Raw genomic sequence first — 16,127 nt, forward strand, 5'->3', positions numbered from 1 at the left:
CATGACTATCTACACTTAGGGACCTTCTTAATGAAGGACAAATTGTTCTCTGCCACTCCATGCTCTCTGGAAAATATTCTAAATTTAAATAAAAATATGTGAAATGTATGAGATCTTTAATTCTGTATCCTAGCAGTTAAAACTCTAAGGGGTAATTTGTGTGGGTGCCTGTATGTGCATATATGTTCTCTGGGAATGATGGTGTTTTCAATTTGTTTTGTATTCATTAAACAAGAATCTACTCTTCTTATAATGAACAAGATTTAACTACAGTAAAACTTAAAGCCATTACATGCACTGAGAATGATTCATGGCATCATTTTTACTTCGACTGTTTTCTTTCTCAATTTTGAGTCTAGGAGATGGGCTCTGGCAAACACAAGTCTTTGCCAGCTGGTTAGAAAGCCCCTTTTCCACCTGGTCAGCTGCAATGAATCACTGTTTTCATCCCATACTCTTATCCATAAATCCAAGTTCTCTCCAGAAACGAATAAATTGTGATTCTAGAGAAGAGGAAAGGTAGTCCAATGCATACTTGATGACAGATGCTACCTCAAGAGTACCTAATAAAAGAAAAATGCCAAAGCCAGGCCACTTCATTCTTCTAGGAAAGAAAGGTAGCTAAGGTGAAAGACTCTTAAACAACAACCATTTTTTTCAGTCCCCAATTACCCTTCTCGGGACTAGCTATATGCATAACAATAGCAAAAATGTTGTCCTGGATGTTACTTCTTTCAGTTTCTATTAAAACTGTAATAGCGCCTGCTTCCGTTATACATTTCCCTGTATATTCCAATCAAAATGTCACTTAGCCACTGTTACTAGAGTGCACTTAATATTTTCATTAAATCCAATAAAACCAAGAAATGACAAGGGTGCAGGTGGGTGCAGGCAATTAAACTCCTCTTGTACGTATCGTTAAATAGCAGTGGAGGAAAGAAAGAAGCCCCATTGAACACCTGTCCCTTCTCCTTTGAATGGCAGCTAACAGAAATCCACTTAGCTAGCTATTGTCTGCTTATTTTCCTGACAGATAATGTGAAGAACAGGCAGTTATGGGGCCACTAATTCAGAATTAATTTTTTCTTCACAAGAGTGCTGAGGACTTGAGCGTAGTAATGGTGCCTGACCAAGATTCGGGGGGGTAAACAAGACATTCCGAGATGATGGGCAGAAGATAAAAGCCCTTTACAGGTCTGCTCCACTTGCCAGCCAGACCTGTGGTTTTTGCTGGCACCTTGTGTTATTATTTTTTTTTTCAATCTGTCTCAAACCAAAGTCTAAAGAGTTAACCATTAAAGCATTTGCCTGGTGTGCATGTGTGTGTGCACGTGCGTGTGTGTATGTTAAAAAAAAAGACAAAAGAAGATTCTAGAATGTTGCTCTCCATCTTTTCCTGCCATATTAAAAATGTTAGTGGCTGCAAAAGACAGCTGTTAAAGTCCCACATTGAAATTGTTTATGGAACTGCCTCCTGTGAGCTTCTACTTCAGTTGAGAAAATTTTACCGCATTTCCTTTAGTAAGTCCGGACCTTCTGCTAATCCACCAATTATCGCTTGTTTCATTCTGGTAGGAAACACCCAACCCTACATGCACACCAAAAACTGGTTTCTACCAGATAAAATTAAAATGCTCTCTTGCTCTTTTGATTTCTGACTCTCTCTCTCTCTCCTTCACCTTCTCTTCCATTCCCCCCACCCTTCTCTCTCTCCTTCTTCCTTCTAAGTCCCTGTTCCTACATGTAGTCACCCAAGTCATTCCAATAGCCAGCTGAATGGAGAATCTCAGGGGATGAGTTACTGAGGAGGATTAGATACAACTTCTCCAGCCAGCCTTTCAGACCCCTCTGGCTGACAAACGGCAGGGATATCTTGTGAATCATCTCCTAGTCGCTGACACAAACCACTCAGAATAAATCAGGGCTGGAGATTGATTTCCACAAAATTGCTTTATTACTCAGGTAAAATTTATTGACCTGTTATATAAAGGAAAAAAATAATAAACGAAAGAGGATAGGCCATGCTAAAATAGCAAACATAAAACCTCCCATAAATCTTCTCATTTCAAATACTTGATAATTTAGTGTAGAATGTGTTTTCAGAGAAGTTCTTCTTTGTTTCGTTTATGTTGTCTGGGAGAAACATCCAGAGCCCAGCCACCTTCAAGACTATCAGTTACATGCTGATTATGTCTGGTGACCAGTTTCTAAGCCCCAAATCAGGAAACATATTCTTTTTTTTTTATGATTTTTTATAGATTATTTATTTGATAGAGAGAGATCACAAGTAGGCAGAGAGGCAGGCAGAGAGAGAGAAGGGGGAAGCAGGCTCCCTGCTGAGCAGAGAGCCGAACGTGGGGCTCGATCCCAGGACCCTGAGATCATGACCTGAGCCAAAGGCAGAGGCTTAAACCACTGAGCCACCCAGGCGCCCCAGGAAACATACTCTTATAAAATTTTTTTTTCTCCTTATAAATTAATCTGGTAATATTTTTGCTCATACAAACATTAAATCCAGTAAGACTGCAAAGTTCTATCTACCCCAAATATATAAATTATAGACTTTCTATCCATAGGGGCCACCTCCACTCAACTCATGAAGTTGCATGGAGGGTCAGTTTTCATGGGCAAAATGAAATCTTGAAATCTTTTCAGTTTTTCTGAACAAATCAAATGTAGTATCTATGGATACCCAACTTTATGTACATCATACAAAATAACTCCTTGCAATCCAGAGGCCATATATCTGTTTTAAGAGAGATCTCTCAAAACAAAATCTTGTGTGATGATTCTATCTGATGAAGACCGGCAACATAGAAAGAGAAGAGCAAAATCTTGACCAAAGCTTATTACTCTAAGAGCAGTTATATAAAAGACATAAGTTTACTTTCTACATATCTGTGTGTGTTTGAGTGTGTGTATGTGTGAGTGTGTGTGTGTTGACTTTATCTGAGGGTGCTCAATACTCTGAGACAATGAGTACCAGACAGGGAGAGCAGTCCACTGCTATACACTTTCAAGCAATCCACTCTTAATTCATAGAAACCTCCAGGAGAATGGTCTCCATAATTTCTCACGTCCATGTTTCCTTCAAAGAGTTAGCTAGTTATACAAGCAAATCAAAGTTGATCCCAAAACACTTGGTTTATCTATGCTGTTCAAAAACCTGTCAGTGGGAGAAAGACAGAAAACATGCCAAAACATGCTTGAGACCTTGCAGCCTCACTGTTTCCTCTTTGACCCCTGGTGTGAAATCACAATTTTCACAGCCTTTTGATGACTAAAATACTGGGAACCACCTTCCCACTCCCCTTTCTCAGGGCCCCAAGAACTGCCTCTTCCCCTTTATCATTTCTAGATCAAGTATCTTTCTGGACAAAAATTTTTCTTCTTCTTGACCAGGGCATGATTGCCTGTATCTACTGATTTAACAAGGTCAACTTCTACCAACGAGATGTAATACACAAAATATTTCCACATTAATCATCAAATAGAGAAGCTTTCCTGTGTCTGCCTAAGCTAATAATTTTTCCACATTGTAACGCAATAAGTTGGCTCTAGCTCTATGGCAAGTCCTCTCACGTAAAGTTGTTATCTTCCCATTTACCCTAAGGTGAAGCCTCCCATCCAGAAGCCCTACCCATATATGAAAGCTTGCTGTCAAACTTCCCAGTGTGTCAGTCACATATGGGTATTCAACCAAGTATATCATTTAGGATTACAGAGGCATTTGAACGAAAAACAAAACTTAATAATACATAATATCTAATAAACATTTTATGTTTAACATATATTATCTTTAACACATTATCAAATTATAATTAAATTAATGTACAATTACTATAAAATACATATGCATTATTATTTTAAAAACACAAAGGATTGGAGGGCATGGGAGAGGTAGTAAATGTGGGTATAATTACTCATCTTCTTAAATACGATTTAAAGAAACGCTATACATGGATAGGTCAAAGAGCAGAGTTAAATGTGAGCCTACTATTTACAAGTCTGGTGATAAGCACCAGATTCACTAAAATGAGACAGAGTTAAGATGTTCGCAGTTTAAGAACAGGAGTGGGCATGAGAGTGAAAAATTGGGATGGGGAGATCATTGAGTTTACATTTTATACCTTCTGAACTATTTGGATTCTGTTAAAAAAAAAAGAAAAAAATATATATATGACCTTAATTTTATGACTTCCAGAAAATTTAAAGTGGTTGCACTAAGCTTTACAATTACTTGTCAAGTCTCCTGCTGAATCACTGCTGACTTGAAATCTAACAATGGATTTGGCTTCATCCTCATCTGTTAAAAGGTCGTCAACTCTGTGATATCCACCACAGATGGGAGATGAACCTCTGCACCATCTGGCCTCAAATGTACTTCCCTACCTGGCTTTCTGTGGAGAACACTCCAGACCACTTCAACAGCTGTGGGATTAGCGGGAAAAGCACAGATCATGGAATCTGAAGTTTTGCATTCAAATTCTGCCTTCACTGTGTACCAGCCAATTTGTCATTTAAAGTCTTGTAGCTTCAGTTTCCTTTGTGTAAAGCAGGTAGAATACCCGAGTTTTGGAGGAGATCAACGGAGGTAACAAATAGAAATGTATTTGTTTATTGTAAGTAATGAAACAAGGTTTAGTATAATAGCTCAAAGGGCATTTGTTTTCCAGGCGATCTGCTTCTTGGCAAGCACTGCAGCGATTCGGTGCTGCTCTGACCTCTTCTATTTCCAACACCGGCCATTACAATGAGCAGCGTTCAGCTCAACCACAGCATTGTTCATTCTTTCCATTTCCAGCATCAGGGAAATGACTGCTTTGCTTTTCTTAGACAGCCCACTTCACCCATGTGCAGAGAAAAAGAATCTGTTCTTTATCTTGTTATGTTTTCAATCTAAATGATTTACATTACCTAGATGCAACATTGCTAGGAGGGCACAAAAGGTTAATTCCTTCCCCCTTATACAGAGAGTTGGACACTGGTTTGAATTATTGACCAGGGATGGCTTTTAAGGGTCATCGAAACAGTAAGTTGTGAATTGTAGCCTCCTTGTCTGAGCCCAAAGGCTGACTGTCTTCTTAAAAGTGGTTAAGTGGAAGTTATTGATGAGACCTCGAGTGAGATGTGACATCAGGCTTTAATTATGCTTTGAGAGGCAAGGAAATGGAAAACGAAGGCTAATTCAATTGAACAGTTGATCACTAAGCAATAATCACAACACAAAAAAATGTATTTCTGTTTCACTCAAGTGCTGCCCACGTGGAAGGCTGGTATCAGTAATTTGACTTGTGTTATTCTTCTTAAGATATTTTATGTGGCTCAAGAGAGGGATGTTTTATTTAACCTCTTTGAAAATGTGTTTGCTTGGACATACAGGCCTGGAGCTTCCTTAAAATGTAAACGACTGGCACCAAAGAAACTGCCAAGTTATTTCAACCCTCCTGAGGATATTAATCTACATTTCCTGGTCAGCACAGTCTGCATTAGAAATAGAATACGGCACAGAGAAGTATCACCAAAGACTCAGAGTTAGAAATATAGCACCCAAATCCTCGTTACCAAACACATTAGAGGCGTATTAAAATATGCTTTGCACATCAACATTTGTTAAACCTTCTTAGTCTTTGCATTTTACTCATGGAAAAACATAGGTGTGGACAGCTTGTTTGTTTCCAGTCTCTGTCACTCTCCTGCCAAGTGGAGCTACTTACATCAAAAGTAGAAAAATTATCTTCATAGTCACAGAATTTAAGAAGTTCTTTGCAAGGCTGCCACAAATTGACTACATTGAACCATCTCATAGATTCCTAATATTCAACTACTTTTTACCTACAAATATGTAGTGCCATATGGTTCTAATAGATACAGACTAATTTGGATCAGATTTCTCTAATTCTTGTATAATAAATTATGAGTCATGTCCTCCATGAGCATTGTTCAGGAAAGCACTTCCTGGTTCAAGAAACTCATTGGAATTTACCTTTGGCTAATAAAGATTAGTATCAGAAAGCTGTGTTCATTCAGGTGACTGTTCCCTTCTGCAAAAGCAATTTCAAACAAAAAAGCATTGTGCTAAAAAAAAGTTAACTAAAGTATGGATATATATTATTTTTTTCTTCTTTATACTTTGCCATTTTTTCTAAATTTCTACAATGAACACATATTTTAAAAATCAGAAACATGCTGTTTTTAAAAATTAAAAAGGGGTGAATTTTAAATATCACTTTAAAACTGAAGAGAGCAAGTCATGTAATAAATAGGCTTATTCCTTCAGACAAAATACCTATGAATAATTCTGAAAAATGACTTGTTTATTACCACTACCACCCCAATTTCTCCTCCTGTTGACAAGTAGTCAAGGTAGTTGACACTTCCAGTTTCACTTGAGCTGATTTGTGACACTTATTAGTCAACCAATTTAGGAGCACAACGTGCTTTGGTGGTCTAATGCCACCTCTGGTCACATATTAACCTCATTTTGGCTTAAATGCTCCATTAAAATGGGAAACCCTATCCAGCTGGCAGGGGAATAGCACTTGCTTTAAATTGGATATTATTCTGAATTACAGTCAACTCTGTAATTCAGTGTGATGTGGCTGCTAAAAAGCCAAGGATCTTAGACTGCATTAATAAAAGTGTAATTTCTGGTTTATGGGAAGTAATCGTCTTTCTATATTCTGATCAAGCCACATCTGGAGTATTATGTTCAATTACAGGTCAACATTTTAAGGACCATGGCAAATTAGAATATGACCAAAGAGGAAGTCAGGACGGGGAAAAGTCTGAAAGCCACTGTCATTTTGAGGAGGAGGCAGCGGAAAGCAGGCTAGGCGATAGAGATGACATAATAGCAGTCTACAGATATCTGAACTGGTTGGATGTAAGTAAAAGCACCGAAACGCTGGGAATATTGGCTTTTTTTTTTTTTTTAATGAATGTGAGAAGATATTAAAATGGAGCTTCTTAAAAATCTCCTTCTTGACTGAGAACACAAAAGGCTACAATGAAACATAAGTGACAGCCATTTACACAGCCCAAAGTGAGGTGCTTGACCACCTGAACTTGACTTGCAAAGGAGGTGGCCCCAACAGTTTGATGAGGGTAACACTACTCCGGAGAAATAAAGGGGTTAATGTTGTAGGAGTTGAGAGTGGCTTTTTCTTTCTTTCTTTCTTTTTTTTTTTTTGAGAGAGAGAGAGAAAGAAATAGTTGTTGGAGGGCAGTGGTCTTTGCTCTCCCTGCAGGGAGAAGGGGTGTCGGCCTTTCCGAGGCAGTGGGGTGTGACAGGTGGAAGCACGTAGAGAATATGATTTGTGTCTCTGGGGTACAAGGAGCACGGAGACTGGAGCTGGATCCAGTAAAAGCCCGAGGGCAGATGGCTGTGGCTAGTTAGCCGCTCTGAGCCAGACCAGAGAACCAGGCAAGACATGCACAGGCCTATGCCTGCCTTGCACATAAAAGGTTGCACCATGTGTGTGCTGCATAAACGTGCTCAACAGAGCAGTCAAGTGGAGGCTGAAATATACCCTCTCTCTGGTCCACAAGGGTAAGGCCTCATCTGCTCCCTACAAGGGGTGCACTTTTCTTTGCACAAAGGAGTCACTGACTAGGAATATGTGCTCTACAAGGATATAAGGATGCACCTTTCCCAAGGGGTCACCTTTTTCTTATTCTCAGAATGTAACCATAGAAGCTAGGACAACCCTTGTGATGAGTTTTTTGCATGGACCAAATGTGGACCTTGTAGAAGACAAAGTCAGCTTGAAATCATCTTAAAGGAATTTGTCCAAGAGAGCCATCTAGTGAGGAAGTAGGACTCCAAGAGAGTTGGTTGAATGATCAAATACCTGGAGAGTTGTGAAGGGCCAATGAGAAAAAATATCTTCCCTTCTCTGCAGGCTGTCAGAGCCTGGGACAGGAAAGAAGTGGGGGACTCAGCACTAATTTCAGAATTTTGACTATTGCTTAAGAATAGACATTTAAACTTGAAATGAGATTTCCAGTGACTAATAATAACCAGAGAATGTTTTCATTTCAAGTCAACAACAACCACCAAAAAAACAAAAAGCAAAAAACCAACAATAAAAACTACCGGAGGCACCTGAATGTCATCCAAGCAGTGAGAGAACTGGATCCAAAGTATAGGTTGAAAGACCAGAGGCAGAAGGGGAGAATAAAACGGTGTCACTCATATCTGTGAAATTGCACATAGCAGGTTCTCTCTCTCTCTCTCTCTCACACCATGTAAAGGCATAAGGGCATAAATTTCATCATTAGACTATTTATCAATAAAATGGGATAATGTACTGAGAGCCCATGCTAAAGAAAGGAGACAGGAAAGAGAAAAAACTAGAAAAACTATGAATCCCTACAATGACCCTAGTGCCCTTGATTTCTGAAAGCAGGGACATTCTCCAGGTGCTGGAGTGTTCAGCTCTCTCTGCCTGCCCTGGGTACCCTAAAAGCACAGATCTACTCTCTCTTCATCATGGTGTGACGGTCATTCAGTACAAAGAATCGGACTCCATTTCACAATGCATAATCAAACTTGTGGATAATGGAGAGGTGACAATTTAATGAACTCAATTACATGCATGTTTTAAAATAATTAATCTTACTAAATGCCATGCTGGACAAAATAATTTCAGATTTTGAATGAATCCACAGGGCATAAGTTCCTAAGGAGGTACACGAAGACAGAGCCATGCAGATACTAGATCCATTTACTGCTAACCTCTTCGTTCAGCCTTTAGATATGCTCGATCAGATTCATCTTCTAGGACTGAACTAAGGTAGACAGTAGTCATCTAACTTGGAGTCCCTAAACTGGAGGGAAGGGGAAAAGGATATTAAATACTTTTTATGTGGGTTGAATTAGGGGTAAAAAAAAAAAAGGCTGAGAAATACAGACATGGATGATTAGATTCTGTTTAAATATTCCTCCTGCCTTAAATGGAGTGCGTGCATCCAAACATCTTTATTTCTGATCTCCTGTAATCTTGCTAGGAGATACAGCGCTGTCAGTTTAATTGAGATGTGAAGGATTTTGGCCTAATCCCCAAAAGATATTATGACATGATGAAACAGGAATTCATTTATTCAATTGCATTCCTTCAAAAAATAATCATTGAGCACTTATTTTTTGCCAAGTATGCCAAGTACTGTGGTAGTTACTGGGGATAAATTCTTGAGCTAAACAGATATAAACCTTGTACAGTACAACTGGGAAAACAGCAAACAAGGAATTACAAATGTGATAAGGAATTTTAATAAAATTAGACATCATGGAAAAATTGATATGTTTCAAACCTATAACAATATCAGATGCAGATATGATAGGCAGAGAAAGAGATATACTAATGAGCTATTCTATGTCATAGCCTGTTTGGACCTGTTTGGTGAGCCTATGAAGAAGTAATAGAAGTTTACAAAGTGAGGTTCACTCCTTTATCACACATCTGTATTTATTTTACCAAGGCAAGTTAAGGGAAACATTACAACTTGTGATAAGGTACCTGAGAGGCATACTATCCTTCCCCCAGAAACCTTTACTATTGCTAATGGCTGTCCATTCCCATAAGGCAGTGCATGAGGACAGAGGACAAGGACATCTGCCTTCCCCATATAGCTCGGGCAACCTGCACAAAATAACACAGGCCAGGGGACTGTAATGGACATTTCTATTCTCACAGTTCCAGAGACTGCAAGTCTGGGATCAAGGTGCCAGTGCCATCAGATCCTAGAGGACCTCTTCCTACTCTGCAGATAGCTTCCTCACATGACAGAATTATGGGGGCTCTTTCCCTAATCCTGTCAGGCTAGTGCCCCACCCTTATGACCTCCTTTGGCCTTTATCACCTCATCCCAAGACCTGTCTCCAAATATGGTCCCATTAGGGGTTAGGACTTAACAAAGGAACTTTGGGGAAGAAGAGACAATTCACAAGTTAAAAGAACAAAAGCACTGAGCTTAGAATTTTATGCAAATGAACCCAAGTAAACAAACACCAATCAAAACCCAAAGAACAAAGGATCTTTGCCTTGCTCTTGGATACTGGGATACTGGGTGGAGCTGAGGAGCTGCTCTTGTAATCCATTTGAGGCAACAAGACCTGAAGCCTTGGAGACCAAATCCAAAGTTTGTTCAAATGGTCCAGCTATTATGCATTATGATGTCTCTTTGATAGGAGCATGAGGTGGAGGGAGAAGGTGGTCATAGCAGGTCTGCGGGAACTCTTCTCACGCTCTATCCATGAGGGAACCTACCAGACCTCATTGCAAAGACCTGGTATGCACCATCCACTCCACCTCCAGCATTATTACTAATAAACTGTGAATGCCAATGTCTGATACTAAAAGAAAAGGATGAAGAGATCTTCTTGTAAGCATGATCAGTGCATGACAGAGCACTTCATTTCCCAGGAGGCTAGACTCATTACGACAGTAACGAACTGGGCAGCTGGCACAATTTAGAAGAAGATGGCCGTCCATCTCTCCGCAGTGCTATAAAGCCACTCTGACTATTGTTCTAACTGGCTGAGACTGTTATGCACTAGATCAACAATTTGCAAAGCAATGGGAAGACTAAGAAATGTTTCGGGAGTATGATATTGATTAATCTGCATGGAGACAATGAAGGATTCCGTGACTAAATCAAGGATTTGTCAAGCATGCTTTTTAAAAGATTTCCCTTAAAAAGTGAATGGCAGAAATACTACTACTATAACAATCAAAAGCAAAAAATAAATGAATTACTTTTAATCTCACAAGTGCAAGAAATCATGTCAATATCTTGTTCTCTGGTCCATCTGAACAAGAAAATGTCATATGGGCTGGAGCAGGACTGGAATAGGTTTTGGAATTGCTGAAGGACTTCTGTGCACTGGGAAATGATGTCATGAAGAGCTGTGACCCTGGATGTGCACAGCTAAAGGGACAGTGGAGCGATACTGCAGCTCTGTGGAACCCCGTGGAAGACTGACTTCAACTTCCAAGTCTTGAGAAATCACTGTCAGGCAAGTAATTCTGACCTCAGTTAACTACTGTGTTTGTGACAGTTTATAAGTACCTACTGGAGAGCCAGCTGTTTAGCCATATGTGTCTGGGTCACCATCATGCTTCCGCAATTCTAAAGGACTTCACCATGCTTCAGTGAATCCATGTTCCACAGCGACACCAAATGGTGAAAGGAGAAACAACAGCAGCATAAAATGGGATCCTCTTTGGATTATTAGATTTATTCATTTGATTTTGTAGGGTTTTGGGGTTTTTTTCCCCCCTCCAGCTTCATTAAGATATAAGTGACAGACCACACTGTGTAAGTGTGAATTATACAAGTTGATGATTTGATACACTTATATATTGCAAAATGAAAACCACAGTCGGGTTAGTTAACACCTCTGTCACCTCATATAATTTTTTTTTTTTTTTTTTTTGGAGTGGGAACATTTAAGATTTACTTTCTTAGCAACTCTCAAGTATACAATACAGTATTGTTACATGTTGTACACTAAATCCCCAGAACTTACTTTTCTTACAATAACATTTGAACAAAATCTGCCCATTTCCCCTAACTCACCCTGTAAACACCATCTACTCTCTGTTCCTGAGTTTGGCCATTTTTTTTTTTTTTTTAGATTACATGTATCAACAGACATACAATATTTGTCTTTCTCTATTTACTTAACATAATGTCCCCAAACCCATCTATGTTGTTACACATGATGGCAGGGTTTTATTCTTTCCCCTGGCTAAATAGTGTGTGTGTGGGTGTGTGCCTGTGCACGCACACGCGTGTATATAGACATACACAACCACGTCTTCTTTATCCATTCATCCATTGATATTCTTAAGTTGTCTCCATATTGTGGCTTCTCTGAATAAAGAAGCAATGAACATGAGAGTACAGATATCTCTTCAAGTTCCTGGCTTCATTCCCTTTGAATAAATACCTACAAATGGGATTGCTGGTAGTCCTATTTTTAATTTTCTGCGGAACCTCCATAATTTTTTCCATAGTGACTATACCACTTTACATCCCTATCAACAGTGCACAAGGGTTCCCTTCCCTCCATATCCTCACCAACACTTGTTACCTCTTGTCTTTTTGATAATAGCCATTCTAACAGGTGTGATGTGATACTGCAGTTTTGATTTGCATTTCTGTGATTATTAGTGATATCGAGCATATGTTCATGTACCTCTTGGCCATCTGTATGTCTTCTTTGGAAAAATGTCCACTCAGGTCCTCTGCTCATTTTTTATTGGGACAGTTTGTTTTTTTGCTATTGAGTGGCAGGAGTTCCTTATATATTTTAGACATTAACCTTTTATCAGATATGGTTTGCAAGTATTTTTTTTTCCAGTTAGGTTGCTTTTTCATTTTGTTGATTATTTATTTCCCTGTACAGAAGCTTTTTAGTTGGAGGTAGTATCGTGTATTTATTTTTGCTTTTATTGCTTGTGCTTTTGGTGTCATATTTATAAAAATAACTATCACCAAGATCAATGTCAAGAATCTTTCTCCCTACGTTTCCTTCTAGTTTTATAGTTTTAGGTCTTCTGTTTAAGTCTTTAATCCACTTTGAGTTAAATTTTTGAGTGATATAAGATAGGGGTTCAGTTTAATTCTTCCGCATGTGATTATCCAGTTTTTCAAGCACCATTTATTGAAGAGTTGATTACCCTTTCCCACTATTTTTGGCTCCCTTGTCAAATATTAGTTGCCTGTATATGTCAGACTTTCTTTCTGGGCTTTCAGTTGTGCTCCAGTGATCTATGTGTCTGTTTCCAAGCAGAACCATACTGGATTAATAAATGATTAATACAGCTCTGTAATATCATTTGAAATTGGGAAGTGTTGTTCTTTTTCAAGATTGCTTTGGTTATTCAGGGTCTTATCTAGATCCATACAAATGTTCAGTTTTTTTTCTATTTCTGTGAAAAATGCCGTTGGAATTTTATTTTTTTTTAAAGATTTTATTTATTTATTTGACAGAAATCACAAGTAGATGGAGAGGCAGGCAGAGAGAGAGAGAGAGAAGCAGGCTCCCTGCTGAGCAGAGAGCCCGATGCGGGACTCGATCCCAGGACCCTGAGATCATGACCCCAGCCGAAGGCAGCGGCTTTACCCACTGAGCCACCCAGGCGCCCCCTGTTGGAATTTTGATAGGCATTTCACTGAATCTAAAAATGGCTTTGGCTTTTAATCGACATCTTAACAATAGTAATTTTTCCAATCCATGTATATGGGATGTCTTTCCTGACTGGTCTCCCAGGTTTTTTGCTTGCCTATCATCTACTTTCAGTAGTGTGCTGGTAAATGTTTAATAGAGGGAGAAAACCTTGACTTGTAGCATTTGCCAATTTCCATGGTAAAAATACTTCTGCCCTGGTCAATTTCAAGAATGACTGTGTTAAACAAAATTTCTTGCAAAATTTCTGTAAATTCAGCAACAGATTCTTAGAGCCATAAGATCTGCTCTAGCACACCACTGTTCATTTTCATAGAGCACCCAGAGAGATCTTTGCAAAATGTAAACCAGATCACATCATTCTCTCTCCCTAACCTTACCTTGTCTTTCTATCATTCAAGATAAACTAAGTCTATATCTCTACCTTACAGAGGTCTCTGGGTTTTTTGCCTTTCCCACTATCTCCCACTATGTTCCAGCCTATTACCTCCTTTATTCATGGTGCTGAAGCCCACCCTAGCCTTTCTCTTTCTGGCTTGCACCTAACTCATGTCCATATTATGTCTTTTCATAGGTGTCTTCTCTGCTTGTGATGCATTTTTCCCATAACTTGCATGCTGGATTCCTGTTGTCTTTCTGACCTCAGCTTAAATAGCTCTTCAGAGGAGCCACTACTGACCACCCCATCCTCAGTATTCCCCTAATACATTCTGCATCACATCATTCCAATTTTATTCTAATACATGAAATTCATGTTGATATTTTCATTGATTATTTATCTACTATCTAAGTGTCTTATCACAAATAATTGCCATGAGTGTTCTGCTCATGTCTGTAACCAAGTACCTTGTACATGATAGATTTTTAGTGAACATTAACAAAATCTTTTTTTAATGAGTTGGATTTGATAACATGAAAGTCAAAACCAACTATATTATTTCTTTGTCTTATTACTTATTTTTTGAGGTATAAATGGCATTATAACATTATACTAGTTTTAAGAGTACAATATAATGATTCTGTTTTTATATATATTGCAAAATGCTCACCATAATAAGTCTAGCTGACATTCATCACCATACATAGTTACAAATACTTTTTCTTATTATGAGGACTTTTAAGTCTCTAGCAACTTTCAAATATGCATTACAGTATTAAAAACTATATTCCCCATGTTGTACATTACATACACATCACTTATTTTATAAACGGAAGTTTGCACCTATTGTTTCTTTTTTTTTTGCCCCTTCAATCCTATTGTATGAGTTAATGCTTTGCCATCTCTTGCATAAATCTCAGGCCAGAAGCAACTTCTTGTAAGTCTTTTTAGTCATAAGATTTGTCTTGTTTCAATAATTAACAAATTGCATCCATATAATGTCAGAACTCTGGACTCTTATCCCACACAAAGCTTCTTCCTTTTTCTAGGTCCTAACTGCCATAAACTGAAACCCAAGGAAAAAGTAGGTATGGTCAACTTTCTTCCTCTTCCTCTCTCTACCTCCTCTTCCACTCCCCAGCTTCTGCCCTGGCTCCTTTAAGGCTGGAGAGGAAAAAGGAGAGAAAAGAGCAGACAAGATATACTTGATCAAAGCAATGATGATCTGGAATTAGTGTTGAGGCTATCTGTTGGGGCACCATGTGTTGGAAGGTTTAGAAAAGGAACTCCTTCTCTCCTAGGGCACCATAAGTAGGTTCCTTAAGGATACTTTGCTGGGATTTTGGCTGCAGCTATTGAGCAAGGACAAGACTTCTTATCCAGCTGCCACTTGGGACCTCCAACAGCCCTTAGTTTTCCAACTAGCCTCCTACATTGGGGTTTTATCTCCACCTCAAGGAGCCCTTCTTGAGTGGAGTTCCTTTTACCAGGAGCCCAGGTATGCTTGCTTCTCAGCACCCATATTTGGACCTTGGAAAGTATGCAAATCTGCCTTCCGTTTAGTCAACAAAGTTTAGTGGAAGGGGAACTTGTCCCTACACATTCCTCTTTCCATCCTTATTATTGTTGCAACTTCCAATAGATTCTCCATTTTAGATTTCTCCTTAGTATACGATTTCTCCTGTACCTTGTGATCTAGGCCCTGAGCTCATTTACAGAAGACTGCTTGAGAAAGTCCCCCATAACCGTGCAGGCTGATACTCCAAGATGCCTTTGTGTTAACTAAATTGGAAACCAAGAACTATATGAAAAATGTTCTGTGCAAGCTCATAGAACATTGAGTATAAGGATCAAGCACACCTAAATCTGAATCCTGTCTCTACTATTCCCTAACTGGCATCTAGAAGACAGAAGACTATGCTTGTTTCCTACAGAAACTGGTTTGAAATCTTGAAATAATTTAATTACATGTTTTCTTTCCTTTTTTTGAGATCAGGCAACAATATTTAAGACTGTGTCTCTGACAGTTTATTTGTCAGCTGAATTACTAACCAGATGTGTTTTAGGGATGTGAATGATAAAAAGACTGTATTATTAGATTTTTTTCATTTTCTCTTTATGTGTCATATCCACTTAATCAGATTTTCAAGGAGCTTTTCATTTTAACATTTTCTCAACAAAATATGGATGTGTCAAATCAACTCTGTATTCTAATTCAATGATTTCTAGTTTTATCAGATTCTCTTTTCTTTAAAGATAAGATTACTACGCTTTTTAAATAACTTCTTAAACTGTTTTAATCACTTCTATCATGTTTATTTTTAAATAGCATAAACACTTATAAATTATGCATTGCTCTCTCTTTACCATTTTGGTCATATCTCATAATTTTTGATGTGTAGAATATAAATTTGAATTTTTTTTTAATCTGTATTGGAAAATTTTATTTCTTTTAGTCTAATAGTTATTTAACATTATGCTTGTTTTACCTTAAAAGATTCATTTTGGTGTTTTATTATTTTAAAAGTATTTTTATTGCTAATTTAAAAA

This window comes from Neovison vison, chromosome 9, assembly GCF_020171115.1.
Source record: "Neovison vison isolate M4711 chromosome 9, ASM_NN_V1, whole genome shotgun sequence".
Lineage (NCBI taxonomy): Eukaryota > Metazoa > Chordata > Mammalia > Carnivora > Mustelidae > Neogale > Neogale vison.